The sequence below is a fragment of the Onychomys torridus genome, chromosome 1 (assembly GCF_903995425.1).
Source record: "Onychomys torridus chromosome 1, mOncTor1.1, whole genome shotgun sequence".
In the NCBI taxonomy this organism is placed as follows: Eukaryota; Metazoa; Chordata; class Mammalia; order Rodentia; family Cricetidae; genus Onychomys; species Onychomys torridus.
In genome coordinates, this window is record NC_050443.1 from 19,063,931 (window position 1) to 19,083,196 (window position 19,266).

Here is a 19,266-nt window from a genome sequence, read left to right on the forward strand (position 1 = left end):
CTTTGAGAGGTGATTAGGTTGCAGTGGTGGGGCCCCCAAGAGTAAGATTAATGCTTTTATCAAGGGGAATTCAGCTCCTCCTCTTTTCCTTCCATGGAAGGATTCAGAGAAAAGCTGGCTCTCTGCAGACCAGGAGGGAGCCTTCACGAGCTGCTGTTGAAGACAACTTGGCCTTAGATTTCTGTTTGTTGTTTAAGCTCACTTGTTTTTGGTATATTGAGTCACCTGGAGAATTGTTAGGGTACAGGAAGATCATGAGGAGGTGCTGGCCAGACAACCAGGAGAGTGAGCCTGCCCAGAACTATGTGTACCTATGGGTGGTGACTCTGACAAATCCTTGCCATCTGTCATTTCCCTTACCAATGAGTGTCAGCCGAGTCAGTCAGGAGCCCCTGGGGCTGATGGCTCATATCCCTCCCACTCCAACCTGGTTAAGCCCAGCCTTGCCTTTTCCAACCTGACCAAAGTAGACCTTGCCTCTTAAACTTTGCCTTACTTTTTTCGTGCCAGAATATGGTGATTTATGTAATGTTAGAGTTGAGGAATCATTCTTCTCCAAAGTATTCTTAGGGTGACAAGCTGTTTCTATAAAGAGCCTCAGATCTGGCCCTTGAGTAAGAGGCCCTGAGTCCCAGACAAAGAAATTCTCATTCACAGGTGGGCATGCCTGGCGATCTCTCCCTAGCACCCTTTTCTCTGGGACATACAGAGAGATATGGTTCTCAGCCTTATGAACCAGCAAGCCACAGCTGTATTCTATCCAGTGAGGTCAGAAGGCTGGACTTGTCTCAAGACTGAGGTGTATGTCCTGCTCAGAAGTTGATGTTCCAATCCCAGTTGCCCTCACAAGCAGCACCTGGCTTCCAAATCCCAGTGTGTGTAGTTGAGAAACAGGAGGCAGCAAAGCTTCACAGCAGTGCCTGATGTGGAGACAGAATGGGAGGGCAAGCAGCCTTCCAGCTACAGGTGCTCCTCTGCAGACCTCTGAAGGCCCTACCTCCTTGGTCTGCAGGTTATTTCCTAGGCATACCTGTCTGTGGAATGATAGTGGTTCTGTCCTCGGAACACAGAAGGTGGGCTTTTCTCATACAGATGAAGACTTAAATAATTGAAAATAAAAATGGATAAAGACCACACAAAGCTGGATCTAGCTCCCTGCCGCTGGCCTTGGACTCCTATTCTGAAGGGACACAAGGCCACAATGTTGTTGGTGGGCTGTAGGACAGCAGTGCTAGTGAGCTGTCTGAAAGGTTTCCTTCATGGTTGGTAGCTGTGTAGATGGAATGTGCCCTCAGACAAGGCCACTGGTTTGAGTGCCTGGGGGCAGTGGGACCCCTCAAGCAACTGGTCAGCTCTGGCCTTAACTGGTCAGGCTTATGGGTTTCCTTCCATATTATCTTCAAGTGGGAGATTGGAGTGAACACAGCTTGGCCCAAGCTGAACTGGGGCCAAAGAAGCTCTCATATGTAGCTTTCCCACATGCACTACAGACCCCTCCCAACACCTGCACCAGGAAGTGTGCAGCTCAGTCCCAGCAAAATGCTGGAACATTCTGCATCTTTCTGGGCCTGACAATGAGTTGCCTGGCAAGGGCAACACTTACCCGTCTCAGTGACACCAAATGACTCCATTTGGTCCTTGTCAGACCCTCACCCTGCAGCTTTGCCCTTCACTTGTCCTTTGGCTCTCTCATGCCAAGTTCAGGCAGCTTCCTCACCAGTACCACTACAGGGAGGCCTGTAAGCACTTCTCCTGAGGCCAAACCTGAGAAGATGCTTCTGAACTATACTTGGGCCAAGGCTTCCCTTGCTCCACAGCTGATTCTCAGCTCCACATCAGTATTTCTGGGGACTAGGGAACCCCAAATTTTCTCAGAAGAGGGACAGAGGCTTTTTGCTACCACCTTAGCAAATCTAGCATCTCCACTTCTGGGAGAATCTGAAACTTGAGGATTTATAAAAAGCAGGGCGGGGGCCTCATAAGGCCCCAGCCACAAGGAAGCCAGACACTGCTAATCCTTCCTCCATTTAGGAGACCTTGGGTAGAAAACGAAATCCATAAATTATGGATGGAAATTCATTAATTTGATAGGAAACCAAGAGCAGATATTAGAAGAGTATGTGGTGGGTTTTCCACAGTGATAGAAAATCATTAGGGCTGTGAATACTGTCCCCTGCTGCCAGGCTCCTGTGAGGGATGAGCTGGCAGATGAGCCCTAGTGCCTGGCCTCAGCCCCTCCTGCTGGCTGCTGCATGTCTGCTGCTACTGAGATTGTGGAGGAACTTCAACTATCTACCTTGTGACCAGAGGTTTATTATAACTTGGTCATAAAAGCTGCATCCAGGGCTAGCACTTGACATCTGAGGCCTCACCTGACTATTCCATCTTCCATCTTCCTTTTACCTGGGAACTTAAAAGACTGAGAAGACAAGATCTGCTCTGTGTGTGTGTGTGTGTGTGTGTGTGTGTGTGTGTGTGTGTGTGTGCATTTGTGCTTGTGATGTCACTGTATCACTGAATACATGCGTATTCATTTCTGTATACATCTCAGAAGAGAACATGTGTGTATACACATATATGAGAAGGTATGAGTGTGGGCTTATTTCTCAAGAAATGGAATTCTGCTGAAAGGTGACTGGACAGGCCACAGATAAGTTTCTGTTTTGCTTGTATCCCAGAGGAAATGGGGAGGCCCAGGCAGGGAGAAAACATAGGTGTATTCAGAAAGAACAGAGTAACCCTTGCCAGTGCCCCTGCCTTCCATGGTGCTTAGAGCTCACCCTAAGGCCAGTTTTGATCATAGACCCCAGGTTGTGCCCAGCACCTGCTCTGGTCCTGGCCAGGACAGGTCAAGAATGTCACTATGGGCTTCCACTGGCCTTTACAATGGCAAGATTCTGTTTTTGTCTGCTGTTTTGGTACATGTTGTCTGGGACTTTTACTGACAAAAGCATTGTAGGGGGAACCATTCATTAATTGTCATCTTTGGAGAACTGACGTATGAACAGACCCTAAGAATCAGGATCTGAGTGGAGCTTTGGCCAGGAACATAGGCAGGCAGCCTACTGTCCTGCCACATATGGGACCCCCCAAGGTTTACAGCTGCAGTGCCCTGAGAGAGACTGGATGCAGGCCAGTTCCTCTATTTAGCAGAGAGAGAAAGAAGAAGATGGAAGAAGAGCAGAGAGGAGAGGAATGGATAGGAGAGGACAATGGGTGATTTGTTGGATTAGAAAATGAAATGTCAAAAGTAAGCATGGAGGGCTTTAGCTGCCTTTTAGTATGATTAGGAGGAAGGATATTCAACGTTTGCTGTTTACCAGCTGACTTGGAGTGAGCACTCAATCCAAAACCACAGCAGGTTTCCTATATCCTGGTTTCTCTTCCTGCAATGATGGCTAACAGGTCTATCTGTGGCAGCTTTCTGTGGTGGCACATAGGAAAACTTCCCAACAGGCACAACATGACTACCAAATAAAACTATTCTGACCTCCTGCCATGTGTCAGGCAGCCAGGCAGTGAGCCTATCACACTGGCTGGTTGAGATAGCATGGATGGGAAGACAGTCTGCTTGATCACCTCAGCACCTCACTGCGTCTCAAGGAGGCTCCCAGAACCTTTGGTTACTGCTGTCTACATCTTGTATGCCACTGTAATGGGGACAGTTGTGTCCCTTTTCTCTTAGTCAGGATCTGATGAGGAGAACAGGTGCTAGAGATAGCTCTCTCAGAACTGGCCCTGGAGGAAACTGGTCTGCATGAAAGTGGAAATCACCTGTTCCTTCTCCTGTGCGCCACTGAAAGAGCCTGGCCCAGCCCTGAGCTCCCAAGCTCCCAACTTCAGGCCTGACTCTTGTAGCACAGTGTCTCGCCACCCTGAAAAGACTCCACAGGCAGTTTTATGACTAGCTGACCAGTTGGTTTCTCCAAGTGAAGCCTGGCCAAGGAGAGGGAGACTCTGTGGAAGATGGTGCTAAAAGGTCTCCCCACCCCATGGTTTAAACAAGAGTTGGAGCCTCCCATTTACTAGAGTCTTTGAAGGGCAATGTTGACACCATTCTTGAAGGCTTGGATGAATGACTGATAATCTCTGAAGATCATGAGAGCAGGCAGTAGATAGGGCCCCTTCCCTTGGCCAGGCAGGCAGTTGTGTCCTACAAAGAGTAATGTCTGACATGACTCTAAGGCCACAGTCCTACATCATTCTGAGAGGACAACACCAGTCCCTCAGCCTTGTCTAAAGCAAATGCTGCACATCACCTGGTATATTTCCATGATCCTTTTCCCCAAGTGGATAGGAAGTAGAGTGAGGAGATTGATATGGTCTGTTGTGCAAATTTCAGTCAGGACTAGCTAGGCATCCCTTCAAATATGAAAGATATAAGCCAGCCATCAAGCTGTGGCAGGAGGAACTGTGTGCCCAGGGCTAAGAATGGCAACTCTGGCCTGGTCACTCAGTCTCTGCAGTCCCACCTGAGCAGCCTGTGCATTCACAAGCAATTATAATGGGCCTGTAGCATGTCTCAACCTGTGCTAGTGGCCCCTCTCCTGGTTCCTTCTTGCTCCCAGACCACTTTCTGGCTCAGGTTCCAGGCTAGCCATACACCTGCCCTGGGTGCAGCGCTGACCAGCACATTTGTGGCTTTCATCCTCCTAGAGAGCAGAGTAGTGATTACATATTCTTCTGAGAAACACAGGTCCTGAATGGCAGAGAACAAAGAAGAATTTATAAGCCAAGAAGACTAAGGAAAGCTGCTTATCACATGTTGTATACCTGTTTTATGATGTTCCTGGGAGAAAACACAAAGAAGCATCTATTTATTTCTAACAAAGAAGGGACTGAAAGACCCAAGGAAGAGTCAAGTTCAGCTTTGTGAGTAAGTAGGTTTGATAGGGTTACTTGCAAACACATGGGTGGCCCATGGGCAGTTGCACCACCACAAAGTCCCATCCCAGTCAATTCTACTTCTTTCATAAGCCACACACATTTTTGAGGAGGTGAGTGAGTCTCAGGGTCTTGTGAGGGTATCATGACTCTCTTCCTTTCCAATGGGGATTGTTGAATAGTACTATCATCATAGGCCCAGTCCTGAATGGCAGAGAACAAAGAAGAATTTATAAGCCAAGAAGACTAAGGAAAGCTGCTTATCACATGTTGTATACCTGTTTTATGATGTTCCTGGGAGAAAACACAAAGAAGCATCTATTTATTTCTAACAAAGAAGGGACTGAAAGACCCAAGGAAGAGTCAAGTTCAGCTTTGTGAGTAAGTAGGTTTGATAGGGTTACTTGCAAACACATGGGTGGCCCATGGGCAGTTGCACCACCACAAAGTCCCATCCCAGTCAATTCTACTTCTTTCATAAGCCACACACATTTTTGAGGAGGTGAGTGAGTCTCAGGGTCTTGTGAGGGTATCATGACTCTCTTCCTTTCCAATGGGGATTGTTGAACAGTACTATCATCATAGGCCCAGTCCTGAATGGCAGAGAACAAAGAAGAATTTATAAGCCAAGAAGACTAAGGAAAGCTGCTTATCACATGTTGTATACCTGTTTTATGATGTTCCTGGGAGAAAACACAAAGAAGCATCTATTTATTTCTAACAAAGAAGGGACTGAAAGACCCAAGGAAGAGTCAAGTTCAGCTTTGTGAGTAAGTAGGTTTGATAGGGTTACTTGCAAACACATGGGTGGCCCATGGGCAGTTGTACCACCACAAAGTCCCATCCCAGTCAATTCTACTTCTTTCATAAGCCACACACATTTTTGAGGAGGTGAGTGAGTCTCAGGGTCTTGTGAGGGTATCATGACTCTCTTCCTTTCCAATGGGGATTGTTGAACAGTACTATCATCATAGGCCCAGCTATCTACTGTATAGTTCTGATTATTTTGTTGCCATGGCTACAGGCCAGGTTTTCCTGTAGGTCATCAGAGCTGCTCTGTTCCATAATGATGATATCATGTCAGTCCTGGGGAAATCAGTTCTATTACAATTAAATTGTGCCCCCTAACACTTTTGGTAACAGGGTCTTTTGCAGTCTAAGCAGTGCCATGTATGCAGATGACTAGGTTTGGAGATGTAGGGTGGCACACAGAATCCCTTCCAGACTGTGTGACTGTGGATGCACCAGCTCTAAAGGTAACAGGCAATGAGAAGCACTTTCAGAGTTGTGAGGAGTGGGTTCATACAATGCACACAGAAGATGACCATGCATCTGTGCTGTGGTGCATTCTGCAATGTGGAGGCTACTTCATTCAACTCCCATGCCACTCCTTCAAGGCCCTCATTATCTCCTTGCTCAAATGGAGAAAACAGGTGAAGTACCAGGATAGCTCCTTCCAGTGGTTAAAACAGGACTGAAACACAGGCTGGTCTCACCATTGAACACTATCCATCCCACAGGATGGAAGATCATGCCCCTGTCAGCTAAGTGGCAACCCTGCTTCTGCAGCCTGGGAATGGTCTGGCAGATGAACATGATCTTTTTTTTTTTTTTTTTTTTTTTTTTTTCAAAATTTCCCTTCAAGTTTCCATCTGTTCGCCCAACAACCAAATTTATGCATGTTCAGACACCATCTGGGACCGCAGCCCCATTTCCCAATTTGAGGCATTTTTCCATTTTATACTTAACATGCACAATGGGGTGGTGGTCCAGAATAAATAGCTCAGCTCAGATTGCCAGAGCACTAGGGGCCTCCACAGGAATGTTCTCTGAGGAATGGGAAGAAGGAGGGATTTTTGCTAAACTAAAATTTTGTTTTGAGCCATAAGGCTATTTCTTCTGGCTGGCATTTCAGTGGGCTCCCATCTGCTGGCTGCATTTCATGCTGGCTCTTTGTTGTCTAAACTAAGAGCAGATGATGTGCATCACGCATCACTGAGTATGCGTGTATGTGTGTATATGTACACATATATGTGTGAATGTGTGCATGCGTGTGAGCCCACTCCTCACAACTTTGAAAATGCTTCTCATTGTCTGTTAGGCAGGCACTTGACCACTGAGCTCCATCTAAAGCTCCCTTTTAACTTTTTATTTTGACACACAATATTACTAAACTGACCAAGTTGGCTTTGAATTTAATATCCTCTTGCCTTAACCTACTGAGTAGTTGAGAATACAGGCTTTTATACCATAGAACCTTGCCAATGCATTGACATCCTAGCCCTGGGGTAATATTTTATACAGGTAGAGGCTTTTTGCAAGGAGCTTCATAATACCTGAACTAATACCTCATAAGAAGGGTGTAAGAATATCTCTCATCCCTTCCACTGATATTGTGGTTCTAGTCTGTGATGAAGGGAACTTCACCTAACACTAAATCTACTGGTGTCTCTTGGCCTTGTACTTCTGAATCCCCCAGAACTACTAAGAATACATTTCTGTTGTTTTTAAGTCTCTAGGTTTATCTTGTTTAAACATCTAGAATGGACCATAACATTGTGTGCCATTCCCCAGATCCTTTGCTGAGCCTTGGTGTGGCATTCTATTCAGGCTCCAAACACTCCATAGAATAGTGACTCCATGCACGCCTTAGAACGGTGTTGAGGATACCATTTGAGGTTGAAGGCTTCCTAGTTCCATGGCCCAGGCTGATGCTTACCATCTAAAACTTTTCCTCCCATCCTACCCTTGGAGGCAAACTCCTAAGCATTCATCAAGACCCAGATATCAGGTGTAACCTCTTCTAGGAAGCCATATAGTTCCCAGGGTGTTCTATCTTGTGTACTTTGTGGTCCCTGTGCACTGATTGCAGTGGCCTTGGTGGCTGGCTTCTCCTGCCTATGTACTGCTGAGATCAGAAGCTGTAATTTTCACCTCATAGAGCCAGCACTCACCAAGTTGGTAGTAATGAGCTCTAGACAAATGACCTAGCCATCCCATGTGCCCATAAGCACCCCCTAGCTTGCCTGCAGAGATTGGTCCCCTTTCTAGAGCTCAGGGCCCAGCACCTTTTCCCTTTACCCTCAGCACTGAAGAAAGCTGAAGCCCCTATAGCCAGGAGCCCCTCCTGAACAATGGTTTTGGAGCACCTAAGTGTGACAAGACAATACAGCCTGGCTTGCAGAGGACACAGTTTGAGGTTTGAGTAGGAAGGCTAGGCTGTACATTTCCTTGTAATTAAAAACCAACCAGTTGTGCTTTCTCCAGCTGGTCAGCAGACAGTTGTGGCTGTCTGTGGCAGGGCTTCTGAGGAGATAAGCGTGCCTACTAGATGCCCATTTAGCCTCTGCTGCCCACAAAGGCCACTTGCCCACTCCCAAACAGAGCCACCCACTGTGAGTGAACTGAGCTGCAGATTGCTTTTTCTGTGAGGTCCTCCCTCTGAAGAGCAAAGGCTGGGTGGTCCTTACTGAAACCTCCTTCTTCTATTTTTTCTATATAGCATAGCTTTGTAATGAAAACTCGTGTGAACTCTATGGTCTCTTCATAAGATCCTTGACATCTTAGAAAGGTGATAGTGGTCTGATGCCATTTTGTAACAATGTGCTGTCCTTTATGAGTCACAGAAACAGAGTTGTTTTCTAGAAGGATTCCACACTTACAGAATGAAGAATTGTCTTCAATAACTTCAAAGTCAGATACGCTGAGTCTTCAGGGAGCTACCTTCTTCAGAGCAAATGTGGGGGGGGGGGTAAGGGGGCTGGCCTGGCTTGGCCTTCAGTTGGATTTGCAGTCTTTCCTTTCCGAATCTTACTTTTGTTACATGCAGAACAAGAATGATGATACTTATGTTCTTGTGAGAAACAAACCATATCTCCATATTTAGAATGGCTGTCTAGAGTGAAGGGCACTGTCCTGGCTACCCAAGGTCAGTGACCTCATGCAGCATCTGCATGGATCACCAACAATGAACCACCACTGCTTCTCCAACAGAGATAGAATGCCAGATGTGCCTGTGGATGGGATTTGGTATTACAGTGGGGAAAGGACAAAAACTCATAAATAAGTCCAGACACGTGAAATCAAATCAGTTTATATTCAAGGACTTTAGAGCTGTGAAAGTGCTAAATGGTAAGCACATCAAACCAAGACCAGGGAGCAAAGATCTTAGGACAAGAGAGCAAGGAGAAGTCTTCTTTAGACACAAAACATTGAGTTCTCCTGAATCTGAGCAAGTTTTTAGCATCTGGCTGGTGGATGTCATCTGGGTGCTTAAGTCAAAGGATGGATGGTGGTAGTTTGTGGACATTACTAGGCAGTGTGATGGAGACTTGGTCTTCCATGCCAACACCTCAGTGGAATGTGGGCAGATGATCTCTGGGAAAGTCTGACTCTGTTCCCTACTCTGCTACCGTTCTGTGCTCCCAGGATACAAAAACTCACAGTGCCAGAATCCAAAGACAGCAGAACTCTAGCATGCTGGCTCTTAGGGCCCCAAGAAAGCCTCATGTGACTCATGCAGGAGGCAAATGTCAAGAAGTCTGGGTTAAAGCTTAGGGACCTTGGCTTGGCCTTACCTCCTCCCTGGGCCCCAGTTTCCTCCTTAGGCAGATGAGAGAGTTAGGTCTGATGTTGCCAAGAGCTTGTCCATTGGTGACAGCTTATGTTCATAAAGAACATCATTTAAAAAAAAAAAAAAAGAATCTCAAGAAAGCCTTGTCAGTCATCAATTTCCAAGTTTTCTATGCACTTCCCCACACTGGGAGACAAAATGTGATTAGACCATATGTTAGGCTAATTGTTCCCCAAACAATTTAAACATTTGGATGTGCTTGCAAGAGGGAAGCAAAGTGAAGGGAGCAGTGGGTGGTGAGAAGCAGCTGGTCCCTCCTCAGAAGTATTCCTGAGGACCCTTCCTGGCCTCAATGCCATGGGCATAGCCAAGGCAACAGGGCCGAGCATAGGACCTGGATGCCTGGTTCATGGTGTCAAAGGTGAGGGCTGGTTCTATTGTTTATTTATATATTCATTCATTTGTTTATATATTCATCCATGTACTCATTCATTAATTCACTGTGTGGGTATCACTGGAGTACTCAGCCCATGCAACCTGTGACATGTTCTAGATGAGAAAAGATGTACAGGGGACTGCGGGAGGCCAGAAGAGTGTCAAGGGAGGCTGATGTTCAAACATTGACCCAAGGGGATGAGGGCCACCAGGCAGTGGAAGAAAGCATTTCTAGAAGAGAGTGGCTGGCAAGAAGAAGCACAGTGAAGGAATGGTATAGCCTATGCAGTGTAGCAGACCTGTCACATTCAGAGATGAGTACACAAGGAAAGATGTAAGTGGGGCTGGACAGTTGTGGGGAGTATGGAAGAAGGGCAAAAAAGTACTACATGGGGAGGTGATTGGATACCTGCTTCTGTCCAGGGCTCTATGCTATTTCCAGAGGACTTTTCATGTTAGCTGTCTGTGTGCTCACCTTGGGATCCTAGTTAGGGTGCAACAGTCTCAGTCTAGGGTGTACTCCAAATGCTCTTGTAGCATTAATGTGGATCAAACTGGTAAGATATTGTAGATGCTCTAGGGCATGACATCAGCCCTGAAGACTAAGCTGCTGTCTACCTCTCTGGCACAGACTGTGAAGCCAAGGATTGAGAGGAGAGAGAGATGGAATAATTAGTTATGCATGGTCTGCTATTTCATTAATTATACCCACTTCTGGAAAGTGGACAGTCACCAGCATTCTTGGGTGAGGTGTGGCTGTTGTAACCAGCTGTGGTGAACACCACCTTCATCTGGTTTAGGTGAGAAGGGATGTGGCCTCAGCCACGGGACCCTTCCCAATAAAGCAGGTCTGGCAGCAGCACATGCTGCAGCTGAGGAGGCAGGTGCCATTGGGTCTTCCAAGAATGAGGTGGGTGGGCCTGTTCCAGGAGAAAGGTACTGCAGATAAGTTTGGTGACTGTAAGATGGAGCAATTGGAGATCTGTAGACCTGAGAGCCTAGCCAGACAGCCCAGAGGCCACAAGTAGCTGGGGAAGCAGGAGGGTTTGTCTGCCAGGCTCAGCTTCCTCACTCCCTCACGCCCTCTCCCTGTCACTGATATCACACCTCCCTGCAGCAGTGGCTGAGTTGAAGGAGGGCTGACAGATGCACTCGAATATGGTTTGGTTCAAAAAATGAGCTTAATTAGGCATTTAAGCCTGTGTTTGTGAGTCCAAAGTTTTCTCTCTTTTGGCACGTGACCCAGGAATGCTATTGAAGCTCATTAATGGAAATATTCAGATAGCTGGAAAGAGATAAAGCAGATGGACCCATGTTAGAATTAACCTTTCTCTGCCTGCTCCCAAGTGAGATCAATGGTCCTGGTTGGGCTCACAGGCACATCACCAAGAGGCCTTACTCTGTACAGCACCCACCTGTATTTATTTGCTGTGAACAAAAGGGCAGGGAGATGGTTCAGGCCTCACACCCTTCCAGATGTCCTGGAATGTCAGACAGAGATTTCATTGTGTAATTGGTGTTTTAGTTCGTGGTCACTCAGCAACCAACCATTTTGTTGTTGTGGTGGTGGTGGTTTTGTTTTGAGGCAGGGTCTCACTATGTAGCTCTGGTTCTCTTGCAGCTCACTATGTAGACCAGGATGGACTTGAATTTACAGAGATCTGCCTGCCTCTGCTTCCTCAATGCTGAAATTAAGTCATGCAGCACCATACCCAGCAATATGAGCCTTTTATACCATGGGTATCATGACATAAAGTACAGTGCAACTTTGAAAGTCCCAGTCTTTAAAAATTCCCAATCTTTAAAAGGTCAATGTATCTTAAAATGTCCAAAGTCTCTCAACTGTGGGGTCCAGTGAAATCATATACAAGTTACATACATTCTCTTTTTCCAAAAGGAAAGAAATAGGATGCAAAAGTAATCACAATCAAGTAAAACCAAAGCCCAAGTGTAGCTCAATGTCTAATATTATGGATATTCTCACTCTGGGCTCCGAAGGGCATGGGCAGTCCCATCTCTCCAGCTCTGCCACATACAGTATATACAGCTTGTCGCACAAACTCAAGCAAGCTCCACTTCACACATGCTTCTTTCTTGAGCAGATGTTCCACAGTCCTGGTCTCTCCAATAGCCTAGGCTGCCCTTTCACCAATAGCCTCTCCTGGTTTCTCTTCTAACCTTGTCACACAGGGCCAAACCCCAGCATCTCTCCATGGCTTATTTAGTAGTATGTCTCTCATGCCATCAAAACCAGTACTGTGTGGGAGACTCTTACACATTATTTTCTGAGTTCTTCTGACAGCTTGATGTATAGCTGTGGCCCACCTGAGACCACAGCTTTTGCACACTCGCCCTGAAAAAAATACTCCCCTACTGTCTCAATGAAGCACAGAAGTTTTTATCCTAATGATACCAGACTCTTACAAATCATAGGTGATTTTTCAGCCCTAGCTGACCAGCATCCATTGTCCCAGATGAAGCACAAAAGGTTTCACATTAGTTGTGCTGGCCATTGTTAACCACAGCTGATGCTATAGCCCCAGCTGACCAGAAATCACAATTCTTAATTCAAATACATCACACCAGTGACCCTGATGGATAGAGTCTTTGATTCCCTCTGAAACTTCACAAGCAAGGCTTCCATTGTCTGCATTTCTCTCTGCATTCTTATCTTCCAGGCTCCCTCTATGACAGTCCATTATTCTGCTAGCACTCAATGACTTTTCCAGCCTGAGACTCCCAGTCTTCCATGATCCTTCCCCAAAACAACACGGTCAGGTTCCATCACAAAATCATTACACTTTCTTCTGGTACCAATTCCTGTTCTAGTTTCTTTTCTCCTGCTGTAATAAAATACCCTGACCAAAAGAAACTTTGGAGGAAGTTGGGTTTATTTCATATTAAAACACCCTGGGAAAAGGGTTTATTTCATCTTAAAACTCCCTAGTCACACTCATCGGGTGTGTGTCAAGACAGGAACTCAAGCTGAAACTATGCAGGATGCTGCCCACTGGTTCGTTCACTCACTGACTCATGCTCAGCTAGCTTTCTTATACAGCCCAGAATGATATGCCTAGGGATGATGTTGCCCATAGTGGGCTTTACCCTCCCACATCAATCATCAATCAAGACAAACTCTCAAAGATATAGCCACAGGGCAGTCTGTTGGAGGCAATTCTTCAGTTGAGGTTCCCTCTTCCTAGGTGACTATAGGTTGTTCCAGGTTGTATCAAATTGACAAAAATTAACCAGGACATACCATGTTTGCTTCCTGGCATACATCTAGCTGGGAATTACCCAGAGGTGATTAAGGTGGGCCTTTAGCACCCCTCACCATGCCTGCCTCCCCTTTGGTACACAGAATTCGTGTCATATCCTACACAAAGACAATTTTACAACCCATAAGGCATTGGCTTCACCTCCGAAACAATATCCCTTCCCCATGCACACAAGTTCCAACAGATTCCACGTGGTTGGGACACAAAACTACAGATGGAGTCACTCCCAAGGCATCCTTAAGGTCCACCCTCCTGCTTCTACTGAATTGGGAATGCATTGAGGGGTGAGCCCCATTTCCTCAGATGTAGTTTCTTGGGTGCCCTCATTTCTCATTTGCATAAAGGAATCAACTGCATATCTAAAGCTATACTCTGGTCTCCTAGAGCTGTCTGCTGGGAGAGGTAGCCAGAATCTAACTCCCATCCCACTCCACCCCCAGCTCTTTCACTGGGCTTTACAACTGAACCTGCTTGGTTTTCTCTTCACAGTTGTTTGCTTATTTGTTTTGGGACAAGGTTTCACTGTGTAACCCAAGCTTGCTTCAAAGTCGCAATGTAGACCAGTTCAACTTAAATTTGTAATCCTCCTGCCTCAACCTCTTAAGTTCTGGGATTACAGGAATAAATAAACCACTACATCTGGCTCTCATGCTTGATGTTTTTATAGGAATGGTGTGACATTTCATTTTAGTTCCTTGAAACAAGATACCTGTCTATCTCTGAGGTGCCTTCAGGGGCCTCTCACAGGGTAGTGTGAACAGCACATAATATATAATTGTGGCTTCATCACATCCACACTCTCTGATCTAATAAGATCTGTCATGTAGTACAGTGACAGAGGAATAGACCTTTCATTCACCTGGATGCTCACAATGCTAAGTGCTAGTGACTTGCTGCTACGAGCAGGTCTGAGCCCCCTGGGATATGTACATTCCTATAAAGGAAATCAGTCAGGGAAAAGCTTTCCCAGGAGGCTGCAGCTCAAGGTAGAGGTACAGCTAAGTGTTTCCAGCTTGTGTCCTCCATGGCAATTCATATCCTGTAGATCCAGTGGGGCCTCCTGCTGCCTAGTGCTACACAGAGTCTGTAGTGCAGGTGGGATGTTTAATCTCTATCTGTTCCTGAAGGCTGTAAACAGCCAGTCAGGGAGGAGCTGCAAGGCCTCTGGCCTGTACAGCAACAGAATGAGGCCCCAAGAGAGCAAGAAGAGATTGGGTGGGATAAAAATGATGTTCTTTTGGCCAGAATGGGGTTGGAAGTTCTGAGAATTAGCATGCAGGAATTCATCTACTTAATGGAGCACTGTGACCCAGTCTTAGCATCAATGTCCTGAAGATTTTTCAGGTATCTGCTGGAGGGAACAGTGCCTAGGTAGAGGAAGGAGGGGTGCAGGGTTAGACAGAGTATAGGTAAAAGTGTAGTTGGTCCATCCTGATGACCCAGTGGAGGGAGTGATCTATGACCTATCATTGTAGGCAGCAATCTCTCTGCATGCCGCCTTCTTCTCACTCCCTACCCTCCGGGCTATGGCTAAGTTACTCACTGCACAGCTTCTTCCTGGCTGAGAAAAACTGCTAATGACGTCACGAGTGAAAGCTTTCCCTTAGTCCTGGAAGCCTCACTAAAAGCCATGGTTCCTCTTTTCATGCTGTCACTGAAGTATCCCACTGGGCACTGGCATCTGTGACTGGGATGACAGCAGCTCTCACTAGGAGACTGGTGCTCTACCCCGAGCCCTTTGCTGTGAGAAGGAAAGACAAAGGCCATGATACAACTCAATAGACAGATGAGATATGTAAAGGACCTCCTGATGGATGGTTGGCCTCTGAAAAGGCCATTTGGAGTTCTTTGCAATCTAAGAAGGACAAGATGACTAAGGTCTCTCCTATCCTGACCCTAAGCACCTATCTTCCCTGGTGGGGATGCTGACTCAAATCCTGGGCCAGAATATCCTGGAACTCCTCCACCTGGTGCTGGAAGAAGTTTGAAAAAGGCAAGCATTGGCCTAGCCCTGGTATCTCCACACTTGGGACACTAACAGAACTTCTGATTGGTTGACACCTTGGAATTTTCTCTACCAGGACCAAGAAGAGAAGAAAGAGGCAAGTTAATGAGCTGGAATCTCTTGAGAGAATGTCTTTGGGGATTCATGAGTGCTAAGCCAGGATGTGTGGACCAGTACCCAGTCACTGAGGCTCTATGCTCTGGCCACGCCACCGTCAGACACCTGCTCTTAAGACTTTTGGTTCAATATATTTTATCATTTAGGGTGAGAGGGCTGGTAGAAGGAACATCTAATACTAGCCCTGAAGAAGGTTGCTTCAACTTCCGTGCACTGGACACATAGTAACATAATGATGAGGTAGTACAAAGAGTGGCCAGGGCAGAACTTGAGCTGGGGACCTTGCTCCCTCCCAGTCTTGGTGACATGGTTGCTTAATCTCAATGGTACTTCTCCAGGAGAAATCTGGCACCTAGAGAAGTGGATGAGTCGTACTGGGTCACACAGCCTGCTGAGAACAAAGGTAGAATTGATGTTCCTGCTAAAAGAGACTGAAAGCTGCTTCCTCCTCCCCACAGGGCTCTGTGTGTGGTGAATGTGAATCATCCAAAGGTTCTCAGAATGAGCAGCGACCTACCTCTTGTTTCTGTCTCCTGATGTGAGCAGCACATTTTCCTGCCTACTCTGTTCTGTCATCCCTGGAGGTTTGGTGTGTGGGAGGTGCAAGCATGTGGACTTCATGGACTCCAGTAGAGGTATAGTTTGTTGTTATTGTATCCTACTGGTGACAGCAGCCCAGGCCAGCCAACATAGCTTTCTGCCCACTCCTGTGTCCAGAGGCTGTCTGTCTGTCAGGATAATGTCATCATAAACAAGCCATGGACATTCTAATGGGGTATGTTTCTTGTCTCACCACCCTTGTATTCCTGGGAGCTCCTTGAGTCCAAAGGTAACATGGCATGTTGTGCCCAGGACTGGCCACTCGGACTGATTGGCATCTACCTTCCCTTTGCCCACTGTGGTCCTTTCTCACAAGGATATTCACTAGTACAGGTGTAAGGTGAGCTGGCTGAGGTATTGACCTAGGACCCAGGACAAGATGAAATACGTGCATGTTACTTCCAGTGTGTGTAGCAGGATCTTAAAAAGTTCTTATTAATTAAAACAAACCTAGATCCAGGTACTGGGTTAATGCTGGAAGATCAGAGAATCAGAATAAGCCACAGCCTCATCTCACCAATTCCTCAGCTGATCTTGTTTCCTCAGACTGGAAGCCTCTGGGTCCTTATGAATCTCAGCTGAACTGCTACTCAAAAGCCTAAAAGCTTAACCAGCCTAGTTCCTGGTCCCCGCGCCTTATATACCTTTCTGCTTTCTGCCATCACTTCATGGATTAAAGACGTGAGTCACCATGCCTGGCTGTTTCCAGTGTGGCTTTGAACTCACAGAGATCCAGGCGGATCTCTGCCTCTGGGATGCTAGGATTAAAGGTGTGTGTGCCACCATTTTCTGGCCTCTGTATCTAGTGGCTGTTCTGTTCTCTGACTCCAGGTAAGTTTACTAGGGTGCATGATATTTTGGAGAACATAATATCACCACACGCATGCTCTTCCATGGGACAGCTAAGGCCTGTCCACTGAAATGTTCTCAGCAATATCTTACCCTCTGTTGTGCCTTGTGCTGGCAGCAGTCCCTTTCCTGCTCACTTCCTTTTGTATGTCTGCCTCCTGACTGCCTTCCATACTACATGCTTGAATCTAAGTTCTTCCCATGGCCTGAGCTGGGGCAGTGGCTGCCTGCTGGGGTATGGGTGAGGACTCAGTGGGACATCAAAGGCAGTTTCTGCTTTCTGTTCCTGGTCCTTCTTGGCTTGGGATCCATCCCCTAAATGAGACATGGACTGACCATATACCATCTTAAGACTCAGCAAGCCTTCTGACCCATTCTCAGCAGCTGTAGCATTTGCCTTCAACCATCTTCTCAATTGTGCCCATGCTTTCTGGGGGTTGTTGAACCTTGGTGTGTTCTGGAGGAAGAACTCAAAACATTTCAATCCAAAATAGCCCCTCCCAAACAGTTAACATATCAAGGATCCCTCTATACTGCCTACACAGAGAGGATTCTATGGGGGGTGAGCCTCATTGCTCTTGGCAGGTGTCATGCTGGGCATTCCATTTTTCTGATATAACAAAGAAGTTGGGCTTGGAGATCAATAGTGAAGGAAAAGTGGTTCTTAAAAACAAAACAGAAAATGCATATGCTCCTTCAATACCAATAACTAAGCAGATGGCAGGGGACAACAATGGTGCTATCAGGTGTTATCAGCAAGAGATCTTCTGTGAGAGACAGTATACTGTCTTAGGTCCCTGGACCATCCTGGATAACAGCTACAGATCTAGAGAACTGTATGAAGCCAAACATGGGCTTCCTTGTCATCCTCAAAGGGTATCAAAGCCCAGAGAAGTCTGGTCTAGGTACATCTAGTTTCCTTTCCTCCTTCTCCTTTCTTTCATCTGCTATTTTCTGCCTTTGTTTTTCCCTCTACTATTTCTTCTCTCACCAATACCTTTTTTTTGGAATACAGAATAAAAAGATGGGAATGGTAGGGCTTGCATGCATTGGGATTTTGGTGTGGTATGGTGGGATTCAGTCTGAATGGTGGGCTTGAGTCTTCCTACTGACAAGTCCAAGGGCCATGCTTTTATCAATGGCTGGTCTGGAATATACATGGTTCTGTGGGCTGTTGAAATGATAATGTGTGGGCATCACACCCCACTAGCTCTTGGACACTGGGCTTGAGAAGCTGCTTTGGAGAAAGAGCGAAGCTTCAGCCATACAGGCTCCAGGCACTAGGACCAGAGGCACTCAAGTGAGTGTGAATAGTTAGGGTTGCAGAACTTGTGCAGGGCTCCCTTAGACTGAAGTCTTTGTACCCTACTTCTATTTCTCCTCCCCCAAACTCCTCCTGTCTCTCTCGGGCATTGCTGGATACCTTGGGGCTGGAGGGTTTAGTGTACATGTGTCTAGTTCCAGCTTTCTGCCCTGTATAGATGTCCAATGAATATTGTTGAATTAGGAGACCTGGCAGGTGAACTCCACCTAAGATCCTCTGAGAGATGTTGAATGCTGTTTTTGTTGGACTTTCCCTCCTTGACCCAGACAAAAGTGCAATTTCCAGGGAGCAGCCTGAGATCTGCATAGTCATATATATGAGCAGCCCGATAGGTAAGTAGTCAGTGTAGATCTTCCTGAACCTGTCAGGGGAAGTGGTGCATAATTAAATGTCATTAAATGGACTCAGACATGTCCAAGTTCATTAATACAAGTGCCAGCTGAGTTTGAGTCATTTCTGAGGCTTGGCAGGCAGAGACAGTCCTAGGGGGAGAAACCTTGTGTTATGGGATGGGTGCTGGGGATCTAATGTTTCTCCTCTGCCTGATAGACTGAATGCCTCTTAGAAAGGAAGGAAGGACTCCACTTCTATGGGTGCTTGGATACAGGGCTGAGTGGCCGCAGCAGGTTCTGAGATTTACAGGATTGCTGTGGTCTCTCAAACCAAAGGAGAAGTCTGGGTCCACCAGACACTAACTTCCAAGGCAGTGCAAGGCTTACTAGACCCCTTAGAGGGTGAAAAGAAGGGAACTCTGCCACCTTGAGTGAGTGGCTGGCCCCTGGCAAATGGATGACCAAGGTTGGGCAGTAAAGTGTGAGGAGCAGGGTGGGAAGAGGCCTTGCATCAAGGAAGCTATTAGCACTGCTGGCTGGTGGGGAAGAAGTGTAAACTGTATTTAAACCCATGAATATCCTCCTCACCACAGCTTCCAGTTCCACATTTAAGATTCAACCCTGGAGTTAATCAAGTGCTCGTTCAGGTTTCTCTTGAAATTCAGATCTTACAGGGTATATGTGAAGTGTCACGTGGTATCTTATTGCTCCCTCCAGAGTGTGTCTCCAAGCCTGACACCAGAGTGCCCAGGGCCCGGCCACCTGACTGTGTTTGTTGAGTGAATGAATGATTGGCACTCTAGGCAGGTGTGGCTTCATTATCAGGTTGAGAAGAGTGCTGATAGCAAATGTCCTCCCTTTGCCATTTT

At 46.5% G+C, this 19,266-nt stretch overlaps 1 long non-coding RNA gene across 1 annotated transcript in view; it reads left to right on the top strand.

The window, feature by feature from the left end:
- Positions 1 to 19,266, top strand: part of LOC118569501 — a 118,895-nt gene that overhangs the window by 65,129 nt on the left and 34,500 nt on the right. The window contains exon 4 of the long non-coding RNA XR_004943077.1: positions 15,751 to 15,927. This is a non-coding gene — a long non-coding RNA (uncharacterized LOC118569501). The remainder of the gene's footprint in view (positions 1 to 15,750; positions 15,928 to 19,266) is intronic.